The sequence below is a fragment of the Agelaius phoeniceus genome, chromosome 2 (assembly GCF_051311805.1).
Source record: "Agelaius phoeniceus isolate bAgePho1 chromosome 2, bAgePho1.hap1, whole genome shotgun sequence".
Taxonomy (NCBI): domain Eukaryota; kingdom Metazoa; phylum Chordata; class Aves; order Passeriformes; family Icteridae; genus Agelaius; species Agelaius phoeniceus.
This window is the reverse complement of record NC_135266.1, coordinates 28,896,763-28,915,853: the sequence shown is the minus strand read 5'-3', so window position 1 is coordinate 28,915,853 and position 19,091 is coordinate 28,896,763. Positions and strand designations below refer to the sequence as shown.

Here is a 19,091-nt window from a genome sequence, read left to right as displayed (position 1 = left end):
ATCATTTTATATCTTTTCAGCTGCCCCACTCATCTCAACCACATGTTAGTTCACAAGCCCGAGGTCATTTTACCCTATGGCAAGGGTAAAAGACAGTTTTATTGGTTCTCTGATCAGATTTTGATATTAATGCTAGGCTGTGTCAGGAACTGAGTTTTCAATACAGCAACTCATATCCTTTTAAAAATATTTCTCCATATGTCACCAAGAATTGGTAAGGTTTTATTGAAAAAGAGCAACCCTTAGAATCCATCCTTTACCAGTTATGTCTACAGGTGCACAAAAAAGACCTAAATTTTTGTAAAATAAACAAACACATGGGGGTCTTTTGGTGCTGTTTTTTTTTTTTTTTTTTTCCTTCCATATCCAAATGCCTGAAGCAATCATGTTCAAAGTTTACCATCTGGCTGATAAAAGGCACAGAAGATTTTCCAGAAAGCTGGGAGTCCAATAAATTTGTGAACTGATGAAAATAGGGTTCGCAGCAGAAACCCAGAGACAACCATAATTGGAGCATTCTTTCACATTTAATGAATTTATGTATGTAATAACATAGATGGGACCAACAGATAGATGTTGGTCCCTTTTAGAACAATTCCTGTTCAAGACAACATATAAATACACATAACCATCAATAAATGTTACAGATACTGACCCTGACAATCTCAATGTCAATTAGTAATCTTAGTTAATATACCTCTAGATTGGAGTCAGGGGAGTGGCAATTACAGACTGACTTGCTGGTATCTATCTTTTTATGACATTTGCTGTACTCAGCAAAGCTGTGTGTCTCCATACAGAGCAAAGCTGGAATATGCAGGTATTTGGTCAACTAAATAAAAGCCGTATCCCTTGGGGGAAGTCAAAAGTTTGGAACAGCCATCAATGCAGACAAAAGTTAGTATTTCCTTTATTACATACACAGAGAAATCCACGTTAGCATACAGTAAGGACTGGGTTATTGTGGCTGCGCATACATGCACACAGAGAGAAGCACAAAAAGAAGGAATGCAGAGCTAATAATTGGGATTTGTATTCTAATTTATTCTCTCCGTATAAAAAGAAGAAATACAATGCTGATGGCTACCTGTTTTTCCCATACACAATCTATCCACGCTGTTTGCCTGCAAAGAGGAGAGGCTACCTTTGTTTCATGTGCATCTGCTCTTGCTACGGTACCAAAATGCTCCTTTGTTGAGCCCGGCAGCAGGAGTGCACGGAGGTGTAAGGAATCTAAGACCCCATCTTCTACTTTTTATCACCTCCCCGGTGGATTACACACGCAGCACAATACAGTCATTAAAAATAGTTACACATGAAAAGACCCGGTGCCTCATCAGCTCGCTGATGTGTCACTTTACTGACGGACATGCAGCAGTAATTGCTGCCATAAGAAATTTGTCTTTTTGTCCTCTTAACACCCCTGCCCGTGCACTCAGGAGAAAGGGGGACCGGCAATCTCTCTCCTCGCATCCTTCCCCAATAATCCACGGGGATATTGAACAACCCTCTCCTCCTCTCTGCACCCTTTGTTTAAAGCGACACCTCCAAAGATGTGTTCGGGGAAAAAAGGGATATTTACTTACAGAGCAGTAGCGGGCAGTTAATGCCACCTCCTGGACCGGGGACAGGGGGTCACATCCATTAACAAAAGTGCCAAGAGCACTCTGGCCTGCCCGCAGCCGAGAGCTGTGCAGCCAGCTGGGGCTTTCAAAGAGCTGCCTGCACAGAGCGGCTCCGCCGAGCGCAGCTCTGCAGTCAGCGAGTGTGGAAAGAGGCTGCTGCCTTCCCCAGCCTAGTGAAACCCCTCGCTATCATTTTACCATATAAGGAGACAAAAGCATCGGAGACTCTCATTCTTTGAGGCGCTCTGCAGCTGGCATTCGACACGTTCTCTATTCCAAGGGTGTCAATACTTCCCCCTCCTAAACATCTTGTCTTTCTTGGCCCCCTTCCTAAAATAAGGCTCCCTCTCCCCTCCTCCAGCCTTTGTTTCTCTAAACCCCTGATGCTTATTAATAAAACAGCTTTGCTAAATCCGAGAGCTCGCTCTTTGCAGAAGGAGAGGTTTTACAGCAACTCAAGCCCCAACATTTGTAAGGCTCTTCACCTGGCTGAGATAATAAAGTCCTTGGTTAAAATCAATATGAGGCTTTATTTGCTTTGGTCATTTTGCCTGCTGAATGTCTTGCCAAAGAAGAGTGAAACAACCTGTCTCTCTTCTTCTTTGTGGAGAGGTGCACATTTTTACAAAGACCACGTGTGCAGGCATTTCTTTATGAGCATTCAGACCCCAGTCTAATTTCTCTCCACCCTTCTTTCTTGCCAAGCTTCCCCATAATCAGGAGGAAAATGAACAAAAGCAGGGGAAATCAATGAAACCAAAACCAACCATCTTTTTCTAAGGGAAAGCCAAAGGAACAGATTGTCTCAGCACATGCTCAGTACCCAGTTGAGAGCCTTGCCAGTGTGCACATGGTAAGAAGAGGGGGAACTATTAATCCTACTATATCAGGAACTACTTTTTCTGCTACAAAATCCAATTTCATTTATCAGCCACTCTAGCAGAGACACATTCTGCCAATCAAAACAATGAGGGTCCTGGGAAACCTCCCAGAGGGGAGAATTTGGATCAGAAGCAAAGGGAGAGCTGCTCTCTGCAGCTTGAGGGGTAGGCTGGGGAGGCATTTCAGGGTAATTCTTCAGTAATGACTGGTGCTTGCCAAAGGGACGTGCTTTAATATGAATCCTTTCAACCTTAAGGGAAACCAGAAGGATAAATATGTAAAGCCCATTGTCCCAAGAGAGCCTTGCTGTTGTTTTGCATGTAGAAGATGCCAGGCAGTCCAGTTTTGGCTACTTGGTTCTGGCATGTGCCTGAGCAGTGGTGCAGACATGCACATGGGTTAGATCACAGTTTCTCCTGCAAGACAAACTTGTGCCAGAACCCTGCCCTGTACTTGCTGTCCTCTTATGCACCCAAATGTAGTCAGATTTGGAATGGGGGTGAAATGTGTTAGTTGGCCTCAGTGTTACTCCAAATCTAGAAAAGCAATGGTTTTAAAATGGTGGGGAAGGGCCATTCCTAGTTCTTCTATCAGAAGCTACCTCTCCTTTACAGATGTGAGTTATTTTGATGACCAGCAATGATCTGGTTGTCAGTTGATCCAGCCTTTACTGCTGAGTTTTCAAAACAGGCTGACAATGGGCATACAGGATTAAGGATGCCATGGCAATTAAATCTGATTTAAATCAAAGCTGCTGCACTCCAGGGGAGTCCCTGACTCTTCCCTCGAATTTGCAGTGGCACTGTAAAATGAATTAAACCAGGGAGTGAAAAATTTTCATTGAACCCATGAGCTACCTTGGAGCTGCTCCTATATTTTGGGAGAGCTACTGGCTGGGTTTCCAGCCCCATCAGTGAGTTCCTGGATGCCCTTGGACAGCAGATTTCATCTCTCTGTTTGTTAGCTTCACAAATAAATATATATTTAAATAATATATATATTATAACATATAATATGTATATTATATATTATTATATATAATAGTATATATAAATATATATTATGATATATAATATTATATAATATATATTATATATAATATATGTATTATATATTATATATATTATATATATTTACACAAATAAATATATATTTTTATATAATATATATTTAAATAATATATATATTATTTATATCTGTAAATATAAAGCTTAGGACAGCCAAACACATGTGTAAGTTGCTAGGAAATTTACAAAGGACTAGCTAGAGCATAAATATAATAGGAGCAATAGTTTCTCTCTTTTAGGTTAAACTATTGCATAGTGGCAACAATAATAATTTATTTCCATCTTAGTTTCTGTTCTTACCTCAGCTCTGATTTAGTGGTGCACATAAAAAAGGGAAAAGGCCTTCAAGGTAATTAGAATTGGGCTATTTGATTCCAAACTTTGCTAACAAACTAAACGTTCTGAATGTGTTGATTTTTTCAATTTCCATGACATTCTTAGCTCCCCATCTGTCCATCGACAGCTACTGCAGCAAGTCTGACAGAGATTTTTTGATGATCCTTGATACAAGACAGGTGTTTCTCATAATTATAAGTTTAAATATATACTGGCTCCAGCTGAAATGATTTAGTTTATCTGTTGCGGGTCTGGGTTGACTTAAGGAGGATAAAGGAATTTTTGCATATTTTAATATAACACTTCTGACTCCTTGAAGGCAGAAGAGCCTCTGGTGATTTAAAACCCATTGGTTTGTGGGTTCACTATGGGACTGGACACTCAGCAGCCACATCAAGACTGTGTGGGGCTGTGAAAGGGATGAGGAAGGTGATCAGGCAGCACCTTCCCTTATCCCAGGATGAGGCGTATGCACTCCATCACACACTACTAGGGAAGATACAGGGAATTCAGACCCCTTACCCCCCTTCAGGACCACTCACTCCACATTTATCTGGCAAGTAAACATTCATCAGTGATTGGTAGCCCTTCCCAGCCTCTTTCCCACCAGACTCAAATTCAACAGGTGTGAGTGGGTGGGAGAGCCACAAATTTCATTAATTTTCAGAGAGATGGGGAGGAAAGGACAGAGGCCCTTTCACTAACAAATTCATTATGTGACCCACTTCTTCTTTTTCAATAGGTATATTTTATATTTTATTTTTAGTTCATTGGTTCTCTGAAGAACTCAGCAGAGATCAGGCATCTTCAAGGCTTCAGAGGAGTCATGGCAATGAAAACAGGGGCAGTGCTTCCAACAGTGGGCCTAAACCAAGAGTGGAATTGCAAGTTCCATACAGTGATTTAGAAATTTATCCTATGGTTTATATTTTCCTCATGTGTATAGCATTTACATAGCATATATTGCTTGTTCTTCAGTGGTTTGTGTGTTTAACAGGTTAATTCTACATGTAGAATGCTGTACTTCCATATGGGTAAAAAAGGTGGAAATAGTACCATTTTCATAGCAGGATTTCTCAGTGATTTTACTAAGCCCTCATAAGTCTCACTTCAGCTACTGGGCTGATGCTGGAATAACTATAATTTCAGCACTTATCTCCTTTTCTGGCTGAAAAGAACGAACAAAGAAAAGTAGTGGAAAGAGACAGCTGGAAGTGGAATATTTTTATTTCCCCCAGTTTGAGACATGAGAAATATAATGTCTCTGAGAGAGCAGGGGAGGAGAAAATATACACTTTTGGGTTTGAAAATGGCTAAGCTACTGGCTGATTCCTTACTCCACCAATTTATCCTGGAAACTGTTAAGTTCCTTTATCAGAATTCTACTAATCCCATTTTTGATGCTTGAATCTATGTAACACAAGCTTCAATTGAATATGAGAGGGTGCATTTAGGAGAGCTGCTGTTTTTGGCACTAAGACTTAGGAAGGAGTGTAGGCTAGTGCAGAGGTTGCATTTTAGTTCATTAAACCTAAAATAACAGGTATGCAATATTAAATCTTCCTGAAATTTCATACTCATAAAATGCTCACAGATATGTATTTTCCCTAAGAATATGAGGAATTTGAAAAGGATAAAAAGATATTTTCAGCATGTATTTTCTTTCCCAATTCAGTTTCCAAGTCACAAGATTTTGTGCAATATTTTGATCTTCCTTTCTTCCCCTAGGAGACTCGAACCTCAAGTAGAAAGACACATCAGGTAAGAAATATCAGAATTTCACTGATTCTGATGAGAGAATTACAGACATCTTTGGACAACCCATTAAAACCACTCCAGCCAAGGCAGATAGAGAAAGTCTGTCTGCTTTTGGATGATGTAAGACTTCTACTATTGATGTTTAGCCTAAATCAATGAGGAAACTTTAATTATTTAGAAACTCCAATCTAATATGTAAAAAAACCCCAAAACTTCCATGTTTACTTTCTTAATACTTTATAGTTTTCACATGCAGTGTTCAACAATTTTCTTCAGTAATTTAGAGAAAGGTGCCATGGTTCAGTATCATCAAAGAACTTCTGATTTTCATAGGAAAAGTTATCTTTAGAAGGATGATATGATGCTATGAGACTCAGATACAAATGTATCTCTGTGATCACAGGGTCTGACATAGAGATGAAAGCATTTTTGACCATTATGGTCAGTTTGGACAAAGATTTCATTAATTTTTTTAAGTTAGATAGGACTTTTGAGCCAGTTAGCCCCAGTTTCATTCAGGAAAATCTATCTCCTGAAAGAGGTGTCCCAAAGTGAATATGGCAGTGAGACACCTGTGGTCTGTCACTTTCTGTGTAATTGCTCCCGTACCCTTCTCTCTGTGGACAATTGAGATGTAGGAGAGGGCTTACAATGGATGACCCAAACAGAAAGACAACTGTGTCCCTTTTTCTGATGCTTTCCTCTCTCCCAGCTGAGTACAAACAGCTTTTATCACTGATGTGCAGAGGAACACAATTTGATCACAGAGGAGTAGTGCAATGATGCTTGAAGAAGCAGACAGAACACCAGAGGAAGCTTCAAGGATCAACCCAGGGATTAAAGGAATGGTATCTGCTAAGGAAAATCCCCCTTGCTGTCAGATGAGTTTCCAAAAGCTGGGAAAGCTGAGGCACCATATTACAGGACTGACAGGTCATTCACTGGACAAGCAGCATTGTCAGAAAATCTATCCCAGGACCTCATGGATTAAAAAAAAGCCACACAGACCATTGCAGGATAAGGGCAGCCCATCAAACAACTCCCCAGGCAGTAGCTGCCTGTACCATGTGGGGCAGCCACCCTGAACAGCCCTCACCAGGCTGTGAACTGTGTGAAGAAATAATGAAGATTTACAGCAAAGAGAGTGGAAGACAACAATTCTTATGGAATGCAGCATTTTCCCCTACTTTCCCTAGCATTCTTTCTCATTCTTTCCCTTCACTAAGGAGGGCCTTTACTTTTAAGGAAACTAGAGTGAAATATTCTGGTCATTGCCATCTTCACTTCTTTGGCTTCTAGGTGTTCACTAAACCACTCAGCTCCACAGTTTGTTCATCTGTAACCAAGGGTAGAGACCTTAGTGGCATGTCTGCAGAAGGGCTTTGGGATAGAGAGATGAAATCAACAACAGGTCAGGGGTCTTCATATGACTCTAAATGGTAATAGTGCAGGGACCTATGCAGAGGAGCTCTTGCTTCTTTCCTTTGGATTCAACTTGACTGCCATATGGGGCCTGAATATGACTGATGGGAAGAACCTTTTGGGTTTCCTACCCTTGCAGATGGAATCTGGGATGTAAAATTACTACAGAGGTTGCAGTAATTGCTGGTCTTCTGAGCTGGCAAATACTACCCCTTAATTTAGGATTTATTAATTTTCATATAATCATAATTTATCTTTTCCTATTCTAGATGCATGAAACAAACACACTGTGATTGGTCCAAGAAATTAATGACTCTGTGTTTCTGAGTGCACCAGAGACCTGCTATTCTGTAAAAAATAGCTCCCATTACCTGTGGTGTTCCCAGCAGCACACTTCTGCATTTTTAGGCAAAATCCCCTTTCAAAGTCTTTCTCCCTCCCACTGCTCCACTGCTCATAGCTTCCCCAAAACCCTACTTCTTTCTCCCTCCCACTGCTCCACTGCTCATAGCTTCCCCAAAACCCTACTTCAGGGGGGTATAACCTGCTTCTGCTCCCCTTAGCACTTTTTCTGCCTGCACTCCTGATCACCCTGCACTGTTATTACCCTCTGGAAATAACCAACAGCAACGTTTGAGATTCCCATTTCACTTTATCAGACAGCCAGAGGCCTCAGGAACTCCTGAGCAAAGACAGGTTTGAAAAACTGAGCAGCTGGCAGACACCTTAAGAACTTGCCTAACTAATTTCCAGGGCAGAAGTGACAATGTCCAAGTCATCCCTGGCAGACCTCTGTCTAATTTTTCAAGGAAGGAAGGAAGTGGCGAAAGGAAGGAAATGGCGGAAGGAAGTGGCGGAAGTGGCGGAAGGAAGGAAGGAAGGAAGGAAGGAAGGAAGGAAGGAAGGAAGGAAGGAAGGAAGGAAGGAAGGAAGGAAGGAAGGAAGGAAGGAAGGAAGGAAGGAAGGAAGGAAGAAGGAAGGAAGGAAGGAATATTTAGACTGAAGTTTTCAGTCTAACATTCATGCTTGTAAAGGATGAATAGTGTCAGGAGAACTTGTCATTTGTAGTTATTCAGATCACACCATAGCAATATGAGAATCACTGAAAGCAGGGTTCCTCCAATTTGTTATGCTGCTCTTGGGAAATATCTTGGGAAGAAAGTGAGAAAACAATGTAATGATATCTCTTCATAATACTCTGCCAGCCTCCAGCAACTTTTGGCTTGGGGATTTCTTAACCTGGAGGCAGTATTCATACTGAATATCACTTTCATGAACTTGCAGTTCCCTCCTGATTGCCTGAAAGGAAATTCACAGTTTCCAGCAGGCTAAGATCAAAGCTGATGAGTAGGTAGCTCTACTCTGTGTAGCTGAAGAACCATCTTCCTTGTGTTAATTTTGAACATATTACCTACTAGTTTCATTAGAGGCCTCCTAGGTCTTACCTTTGGAGATATAATGAGAAACTTTATTCATATGCTACAGGCTGTTCATGTCTTTGTCAATCTTTATATCTCCCCTCAGCCATGTCTCCTAGGCCAGGGAGTCCCAGTCTGCCTGTTCAGTCAGCATGAAAGCTACTTCTCGTGTTTTATCACTCCTCCTCAAACTTTTTCAATATGACAATTTAGTTTTTCAGGTGATGTGGCCAAAACTTTAACATTCAGTTTGCATTTTGGCTGCATGTGTTCTGTTGGTTTTGGGGTTTTTTTGCAAACCTATATAACCTTTAAATTTCACACCCAGCTAAACATTTCAGAACCATTACTTTATAGCTAAAGTTCCATTTCCATCCCATGGTTTTATGCTCATCTACATTCAGTATAAGAGGCTGTTCTAGTGCCCACTCATCTTTTTTGCTTAAGATCCTTTTCTCTCATCTGGTTTCTCAGTCTTAGAAATTCCCACTAATAATGTCCTATTAATCTCTTTACTGTAAAACCTATCTTTCAATTGGTTTTATGCCATACATGCAAACATCTTCCCTCTTATCCTATTACTGCTTAGGTGTTTTTAAGGTTTTGTGGTCAGAGCCCTTATTGAATACATGGAAAAGGACAAATAGGCAGATGCTGCCAACCAAAGATCTCCTGTATCTCTATGCTGTTTTTCATCTTACAGGAACCTGGTGGATTTGAAGAACATGATTTCTCCTTACCAAGGTATATTGAATTTCTCACAATGCATCATATTTACCCATCTTCTCTACCCTAATAGTGATTTCTACTAAATTTGTCAGTCTTATCAGGCTCTATTTCTCCCATTTTCTCTTGGAAGAATTTGAAAAGGCTGATGCTGTATTGGATACATTCAGGTGCTCAGTTCTAAGTCTGTTTTAAGTAAGAGGCCATGGACTATTATTATTATTTCAGCTAATTTATCCTTCAGTCCCTTTAAATCTGTTGGATGAACACCATCTGGTTCTAAAATTATCTTCCTATTAATTTTGCTTATTTGCTCCGTACCTCTTCTACAGACACTTCAGCTTGAAATAGATCCTCTGACGATGCCCATAAGGAAGCATTCTGCTGCAGGAAGCTCTCCAAGTTCCTCACAATGAACACAGGAGCAAAAAAAAGAGATAAATTTTGCCTCTTCTGCTATAGCCATCTCTTGCTCAAGGACTGGTTATCTGTTGGTCCTATCATTCCTCAAACCCATCAACTTGCCTAATATTCAAAAGAAGCATACAGTTGCAAATCACTTCCCAAATTACTCCAGATTCATAATATTTTGATGTAAGTAGAAACAGTCACTCTCTCCATTCTGACCATGACTGGGGACATCCTGTTTTGTAGAAAGATCCTTCTGTATGGCAACAATTATTTTTCTTCTCAGCTACTGTTTGTATATACTACAGATAAACTGAGAGGATATGAGATGCAGGCTCAGACATATATTATGATTGAGTACATGAGCTTAGATTGTGCACTTTGAAGTAGAGTCCTTGCTGTTGATCTTCTTAGGCCTGTGCTTACTTTGAACCCTATAAGCGCTCAGGCCCTTTAAATAATAGGATTAAAGTTAACCTTTGGTTGCTGATGTGAATTTCATGTCTACCATTTCACACAGAGCTGAAAAAATATACCATCCATTGTCAGCCTGATAGCAATATGGATTGTGTTTGTCCCTGCCAAGTTTATATTCCCATGGCTGTCTAGTGGAGTTGCTGTCTTAATGTGAATGAAATTCAAATGTTGTGAGTAAAATGGAAGAAAAACTTGTACCAATGGCTTGTCTTGAAGATGAAGTGTCTCTTGCAGGAAGATAGGCAATTTTTATGAATCATTAGAGAGGAGTCAGAACTCACATTATGAAGCAGTGCTTATCCTTTTGCTTATCCATAATGTCTAACCATAAAGTCCAGTGAGTCCTGGCTGGGTTGCTACAATATAAATAAATGCCTGGCATGACTGAGCACTGCCCATTTGTGTGTCCCTGAAGAGCCTGTCCACAATGATGCTGACTCTTCCTTGTATTCAGAAGGATTTCCAGGAACCCAGATTCCTCATTTGCAAGGAAGAGTTTCTAACACTTGGATATCCAGCAAAAAATGTGGGGAAGGGGCTGGCTTGTCTGGCAGCAAACACAGCACTGGCAGGCAGTGGGAGCTTCACTTGCAGGAGAGGGCAGAGGAAGACATGTGAGGAAGGCAGACTGCTCTGCCTGAGTGCCTACAGCATTTCCACAGCCATGCCCCCATTGTTTCTCCTGCCAGCTTTCTCTGTAAGCATGTCCTGGACCCAGCACTCTTTGCTATTTCCTTCACTAAGCCACACATCCACCCTACATTTGCACTGAAAAACACAGGGCAAAAAGGCAGAAAGGAAGCATGGCTGCCCTCAGCTCTGGTTCTTAGAAGACCCTCACTTCTTTTTTCTGAATTAGGAAAAAGTGCTATTTCTCACCCCTAAAAGGATGTTGAGAGAAGAAACACTTGCCAGTGAATTGCAGGCCATGCGAGCGTGTAACGCACGTGTTTAACCTGTGTTCACACAAATTCCTGACTGCGGCTTATGTGCTGGAGCTGAAAAGTACAACAGAGTTTGTTCTGAGAACTTCCTCTCTGTTCTTGTTCTGTACCAAAAGTGCCATGCTGTATCTCTCTTTGTATGATAATTAGTGTTCCAAACCCCTGAGTGTCCTGCTGCCTTCTACACCCAGCGCTGGAGGCAGGGAGATGTGTTGCAATGGAAACCATGCATAGGGAATTAGGATACCAGGCATTTAAAAAATGGATAAATAACAGAATAATGGGCTTCTGTGTGATGGCATCAATGGCTTGCAGGTATTTCTGTTTTCGTATGGTAATCTCTAGGCATGTTGGGCTTTGCTTCCCTAGCCACAGACTACCAAAAAGGAGCACTAGTCAATGCTGTCAGTGCTTCCCTCCTATAGAAAGCATGCAAATTTCTAGGAAGACGTTGGTGAAAATCTGTTCAACTTGACAGGGAATATGCTGATCTGAAAGCTTTGTTTATGGAGTGTGTGAAACAGCTTCTGTCCCCACTCATGTGCCATTTTATTCTCATGACAAAGCACTTCTTTTCCTTTTTAAGGAAAGTTTAACTCCAATTTGTTGTGATATGGGAGTTCCAGAGACACTGATGGAAAAAGAAAGAATATTATAAAAGAGAACCTGCATAAATGGCTTCATAAATGATATTATTGAAAATATGAAGTGAATTTGAGGGAAAATATTTTTCGTCTTGCTCTTTCAGTGTCACTAATTCTTGGTAAGCATGTTTTAACAGTAGCCAGTAAATCAACCTGCAGCAGAAACTTTTTGAGTTTTCTGAAGTTGATGGATCCCTTTGAAATATCTGTGGTAATCCTCCTTCTCTGTTTGTCAGAGGGAGTTGAGCAAAACCAGGCAAAATTGCTCCAGCTGCTTTTGGAAAAACTAGGACTGTGCAATATGACCTATGCTTCTCAAAGCTGATCAGTGTTAGATGATGAACATTGTTGAAACAGCCTGAGATTTATTAGCATGAAACTGTACTCACTGTGATATAAAGCCAAAGATAAAATATTGCAGTCAGTAATAATTCATCTCACTGAAAAACAACTGTGTCAGAGTGTCTGTGGTTTGGTTAGACAACATACAAAGAAGGAAAATGGTGAGGAAAAACATGCAAATGCAATTTTGTGGTACAAATCTACACAAGTTTGGTACTATTAAAATTAGGATGAAAAGAAAGAGATCTGGGTCTTGTTAAAATAATCTGTGGATGCATCTGAGAGAACTCCCATTGATATCTGAGGGGCCAGGATTTCACCCCCAAGTCAGTATTCACATCCACTTCCTTCTCTGGTTTTCTTCTTTGTAAAATAGCCTTTTACATTTTGTGTACTAAAGAAGTGTTTGAATGAGGCTGCCCCCTCACAGCCTCTTGCCAGCTGCAGTCAAAGGTCTGCCTTGTTCTGATGGCTTGCTCTTTGCAAGGGAAAAAGTAAAGTTAGTCATCCATTAATCATATTTTTAAATGCTAGGTAAGAACAAAGTATTATTGTTGGAGATTGCCTTTAGAATGGCTTCACTTTGGAAACAGGCTTTGGGTCTTTTTGTTTAATTTCACTTTTAAATTCAAATCCCATGAAAAATCACAGCATTAGTATGTATGTTCCTGTATTTTGTTCCAGCTAAAGACTTTTGGCCAACACAGTTTTTTTAAAAAGCTAATGCTTTGCTGTACATGATTGGAATGCTGCTTCTGCTTCTTGTTTTTAAAAAGGAACACTGTCAATACACCAGTGACTGTAATATTTTAACACTAAGTGCCCAACCAGGATGATTTTCTCATTTATATTGTTTTAGCCTGAGGCTTGGAAGATAGGCAAAGAATTTGAGGACATGAGAAAACTTCTAGCATGTGAGAAGTGAGACTACTCTATTAAAAAATACTAGTTTTGTACATGATTTCTTTACTGCACAATTTACTGTGGAAGCACATCTGTTTAGCTTAATAGCAAGATCTTGTACCAGACGAGTGAAGGCAGCTGCCATGTCCCACTGGTGCCCCTCTAAAACACTGCAATCTCTGGTGGGACACGCTGCCTTTGGGCCCCAGGTAACAGGAAACTCATCTCACCAATGCTGGGGAGCAGAAGATGGAGCTCTGTGCACATCTGACCAGACCATGGTGCAGTGGCCAGATGGTTATGGCTGGGAACAGGGAAACATGTGAGGTACTGGCTGCAGTGTCTGGAGCCTTCCGAGGCACCCACAAAGCTCCAAGAAAAGTGCATGTGTGGATAATTTGGTATTTTACATTACTTTATTCTTCCACTTAAGTTATGTGCTGTTCTTGACATGAAAGTTGGAGCAAACATGTCCCTAAGCATGTTGTCTCAGCACTATCTACACTGACTGTCACAGCCCACACCGGCACAACCTGGAAAGTTAAGCCAGACATGACATTTTACCTGAGTAACATGGCAGTGAGTGCCTGTCACAGGTGAGGTTGGATACATGGGGGCAACCCCATGTCTTTACTCATAAATCAAATAGGACACCAGGATGTCCCAGGCACTGAGATTCACTCATCATGCTGGTCTCCTGACCAGACATGTAGGGCTCTCCCTCCTGGGCATGGCCTAAGAGCAAATCCTATCCCTAGGACATGTTTGGGTGTGTTCACTTGGTTTCAGAGGCCATGGGTGTGTAATGGCCTGGGCAAAGCCCCGGGGCTGCATTTCCCCCAGGACAGCCCTGGGACCAGACCAAAGTGCTGCACCAGTGGCACCAATGTGAACACCACCTCTCATCTTCAGCCAGTGCCTCTCCAGCAGCTTTAGACCAAGTAATCATCTGAACTCCTGCCTTTGAAATCCTCACCGAGCATCTGACCTCAACCCCAAGTACTTTGAAGTGGGCTGTCCTTTCCTACAAGCACTGGCCTTGGGTCAGGTCTAAGGAGTCCTGCTCCTCAGGGTACCAGGGACCAGAGATCCTGTCAAAGCCCATGAAGCACTCAGCATCTGAAAAAACCCTTCTTTCATTTAACTTCTTGAATAATGAAACAGTAAACAAACTCCAGTGCAATGTGTGATAGCTTTAGCTTTTAGGCTAAAAGTAAGTTAGTATTTCTTACCTTTGTGTCATATTTTGTGATCCTTGGATTTAAAAGCTTTTGGTTATAAAAATATTTATAATAAAAATGTATCTGTAAATGCATCCAAACAAAATGTACTCACATGCGCAAATAATCTTATTTTTCCTAAGAGGCGTTCTTTTATTGGCTTCATTTGAAAATTAATGCTCTCATGAGATGAGGTTATAAGTAATATAATATAACAATATCCTGATAATTGTCATTTGGCAGTTATTGCTACTGCTATTTTGCAGGCTAGTTTTGATGAATTCCTCTTTGACACACAGTTATGATTCAGTGCTTTGCTTTCTTTTTCCTTTTCCCTCAGCTGCTGTAATCCATAGCAAGTAATTGTTTAAAGCATGAAATCAACAAGCATCACCTGCAATTTTCCTTTTTTTTTCTTTCATGGCCACTAGAAAATGGTCTGAAAGGGGAAAAAGAAGTAAAATGTTCCTTCTGCCTGGCCACTTTTTTCCCCCCACTATCTATTTATTTTCCAAACATGCACCATAAGGAAGAAAATGCTGATAGAGGGGAAAAAGCCTCCAAAAACTAATGAAAAGCTTTCTGCCTGAAGCAATTCAGTTTGCTATACAAACCAGGGAAGTGTCTAGAGTTAGATATGGTCATGTTCCTTGAGAACATGAAAACATGACAGTGTATTATTAGTGAAGAAACTAAAGAGCAGCTGTTAGTTAGCACCTGGTTCCCAACAGCAGGCTGGGAATACAAAGAGGGACTCTCTGTGTGTACCCTGGCAGCAAGAGAGGAACAAACATCTTAAAGCCCACTCTTCCCCTGAGAAAACAGCCTTACCCTCAAGAGGTCAACGCAGAGCCCTGAGTGAGAAGTCGTGGCAAATTGCAGGTGGAAATGAGAAAAGGGCTCAAAAGACAGTGAAAACAAAAACAAGGCACTGTCTTACCTTGCTGCAGCCCAGTGCTGCCTCTGCTCATGAGTCTGTGAATGAGAGAGGACAGGACAGCCTTGCCTCTTTATTGGATTGCCCAAACTCGATGTTTCATAATTAGACAGTTGGGCATCCGTGCTGCGGGTGAGCTATAAATATAATATCTCCAAAGCAGCAGCCATGGGCAGGAGATAAGGACTGCAGCATCTCTGTGCTCACCAGCCTTTTAAGGCATCACAGCTAGAGCTGCATGAGATGGAAAGGGCTGTTGTGCTCTTGAGCAGTGCCAGCCCATCACTTTGCTGCATTTGGGAATGCCTTCAGGAGGTGCTGCAAGGCACCCCGAGGAGATGGTGATATTTCAGGGCTCAGTATTTTGTCTGAGATATCAGCAACTCTAATTTATCAATCAGATTATTTGTCAGGCCTTTGGGATTGACAGAAACACCTTAAGAAGTGCTGACTGCTCTGTGGATGTCACAAACTCCAACACTCCTTCATCTGTCCATCTGTCCACCCCAGGTGTGCAGCCCTGTTGCCGGGTAGTTTGTGTCTTGTGTCCTGCCTTGTTTTTGCCCTGCACCTCCTCGTGCAGGAAGCTGTAGTGCCACCTCACTACAAGAGACAGCAGCTTTAGAGATTAGCCTGAGATCACCAAGTAAGTCTGTGCTGGCAGCAGGACTATAGCTCAGGAGTGAACTTTCTGCTCAGGGCTTGTCGTACCCTTCCTGCTGCAAGGTAAGTGTGGTGCTGGGTGAAGGGGACAATAGTGCATGTAAAAAAAAAAAAAAAAAGAGCAAGATTTTTGAGGTGGGAAAAAGCTCTTCTAGTAGCTCCCATGGGGACAATCTTGCTGGCTGGGGAGGAAAACCTGTCCAAGCAATGCTCAGTGCAGAGGTGGAGTTACAACCTGCCTACCTCCTTGCCAATATCAGATCCATCTCTGCATTTCAATTTACGTCTGCAGAGAAAGTTGTAGCAGAGACATGGTCCTTGGTACAAAGTTGAACTATTTTAAGAGGAGGAAAATGAAAATCTCTCTGTAAGATGGTGTGATGAAGAAATAACAAAGAAATAACATCAGGCAGACTCTGTGTGCAGGCAAAAGACTCTCTACAGCAACATCCTCATCTGAAGAAGTGCTGTGCTGTTGAACCGAGGTTGCGGGTTGTTCCTCCCCCTGGCTGAAGCAGCAGTACTTGATGAGGGATTTAGCTCCTTTGCTGATTTATTTATTACTTCCACAGTCCTGAAGAACACGTAATTCCCTTCATCTCCTGCTTCTCTCTCATTTCTTCAGAGCTCTGATTGAGCAATAGTCCTTAGGAGAGAGCATCACCTCCCAGCTTGTCTCTGAGCAGTTTGGACAACAAGTGTAGGTCAAGCTGCAGAGGCTGGATGCTAACACAAACTGTGTGCCAGGCTTTTTGGCATGACAAACTGATTTATGGCTTGACATGGAGCCCAGTTAAGTTTTATGCTTTTAACTCCAAACCAATGAGAAGTGGGCATCTGAGGCATTCATCCTACCATTAAAAAGCTCGCAACAGCATGTCCTCCACACCCTCTGCCAAGCAGCATGATTTGAAAGCTTGATTCAAGCCTCTGGTGGAAAATGACTTTCACACATCTCTTTTTATCCCTGCAGAAATGTCTCGCTTCCAAGCACCATGGGTGAGGAGCATGGCCTAGAGACTTGGGTGAGGGAGATAAGAGAAATATACCACAGAATTCCTGGGGAAAATATTGTTCATCCTAGATCTAGTGGCCTTTTGCCTCATATTTCTTTAGCTACCATGTAAACAGCCCTTTCACATTTCCCAGAACAATAAACAGTTATGAAAAGCTGTTTAAGCAGCAAAAAGGGGAAAGTTAAGACATATGTCTTGACAGCTCTGGAAAGCCTCAGCCTTTTCATGTTAGCCAAATTTTTTGTTTGCATGATTCAAAGGTGTGGCTGATGTTGTAGAAACAACCTGGGTAAATGATGGTTGTCCTCTGCCCCAGTCCAGGGTGTTCTGAGCACTAATGACATCTCTAATCCCCAGGTGTCAGTCTGACTGCAGAACATTTTTGGATCTGGTGTGCACATCCAGCAACCAGGGACCAGCTTGGGGTAAATGTTGCCTTCCAGAACACTTATGTAAAAACTTGAGAAGGTGGATTACAGATCTGCTAGTGAAAACTTTACTGCTTTTCTCTCTGATAAGAGCAAATGCTCTCTAAAGTTGGTTACCCCACATTGTCCTGCTAATTAAACTGTCCCAGTTTCATTTTGGGTGTTGCTTTACTCTCAAGGACCCTCAGCAGGGAAAGGACTCCTTGAAAAAGGATGCTGCCAGAAAGCTAAATCATCAGCAATGTGTCAGGCCTTGATTCTGTGCTCCTGGCAGCAGGTAACAGCTGAGCCACTTCCTTGAGACAGGCAGGGGAATGCCCTACACTGAGGGGACCAGCACCTCCAAGGCACAGAAGGGTGGCAGGCTAACAGGAGAGGTATTCCTGTGGATGTTGTCAGAAGCAGAGACATAGCCTTTATGAAAAAGGAGGGGGCTAAGGCTCTCTATCCCACAGCAGTGGTGGCTTTGCTTGGCACAGATCCCCTTGTCATTTCCACAGGGCTGTAGCCCAGAGCCAGCCCTGCTGCTTCCATGACTGAGGCACAGGCAGGAAGCAAAGAAAGAATTTCAACCAGTCCTACTCCAAGGCAATGGGATGTGTACGTACAATAAGAGCTGCTTTACAATCACAGAATCATTTAGGTCGGAAAAGATCTTTAAGATCATTGAGTCCAAATGTGCTTTAGAAATGGAAAGGAAATGCTGCAAGCTGTAAAGCACAGCTCCCTTGGAAACCATACCAAGGTGCCATAACCCTTCCAGTGAGGGTAGAGGTTTTACCACTAATCTCCCACAATCAGGATTTGTCCTGCCATTCTCTGCAAGTCACAGAAGATGCCAGAAATGTGGGCATCCCAGAAGAACATAAATGTTCAGGATAGGTATAGCAACCCAAAATCTAATCAGCTTGTGCTGGTAGCGTGTTTACTAAAAGAACTCTACTAACAGATATTCATGGGAATCTGTCCTTGCTGTTCTGACATTTGTGTTCATGGTAGGTGGCACAGTGATTAAAACTGTGTTATGATGTTGTTGAGCCTTTAATCTAATTTGGGGGATTTAGATGTGAGTTCTGTACTTATGATATTGACTGCCAGAAACTTAGCAGCAGAGCCAGAGGGGAAGAGGGCACCTGTGGAGATTGTGCTGGTTGTCAATACTTTGCCAACCCTTCAAAGCCAGGTCCTCACAGTGAGAAGGATGGGATTAACATTTGCTGCTAAGAGCAGGGGATTTGGCTGTGCTAGCAAGACATCAGCCTGCTGGCTGCTTCTAGCCCTTTACAGCCACAGGTCACACCAGTGCCTTCCAAATTAGACACCTGCACATAAAACTCCACACTCAGCCCTCCCCACACCTGCAGGAGTACCTGGAGGATCCCAGCCCCACCTCCTCCTGGTGGGCAGCTGTCCTCACTGACACATTTGTGCCCAGACTATGGAGCACAGGTGAGATGTAGGTGCTTTTCATATGAAGAGCAAAGCAGGGTGATTTTCAAGGGCCTCATCTCTGCCTGATTTCTCCTTCTGCTCTGTGTTTTGAGCTGAAGCTCCAAGAAGATGTCATTGCTGCAAAGATATGCTCAGGCTTGAGAGCAGGTTGAAGCACCCAGAGCCCTGTGACCTGCATGTTTTCCATGGATGCTCTCATCAGCAGTTCACCTCGCACAGGTTTTGCCATCAAAAGCTGGCATCTGGTGTAAGCCAGTTATCTGTGTGCTTTCTGTGGGGGCTGGAGGTGCCTATCTCTTGCTGCTGACTACCTGGTGAGAGATGACGGCTCACACCAGACCTTCCTTCACATAAATTTTGTCACCAGCTAACTTCCAGTTGCTGAATTGATGTGAATGGTGCCTCACTCAGCATGAGATGCCC

At 42.2% G+C, this 19,091-nt stretch overlaps 1 protein-coding gene across 4 annotated transcripts in view; it reads right to left on the bottom strand.

Annotated features, from left to right (window-relative positions):
• FHL2 (four and a half LIM domains 2) overlaps positions 1 to 15,284 on the bottom strand; it is a 38,110-nt gene extending 22,826 nt beyond the window's left edge. For 2 of the 4 annotated variants that reach the window (XM_077173375.1, XM_077173376.1), the window contains exon 1: positions 15,113 to 15,284. The gene's annotated coding sequence lies outside the window, so the exon portion shown is untranslated. Of the gene's footprint in view, positions 1 to 1,586; positions 1,720 to 15,112 lie in introns of those variants that run through there. The other 2 variants (XM_054654852.2, XM_054654853.2) reach the window with 2 other exon arrangements.
• Between the last annotated feature and the right edge of the window lie 3,807 nt (positions 15,285 to 19,091).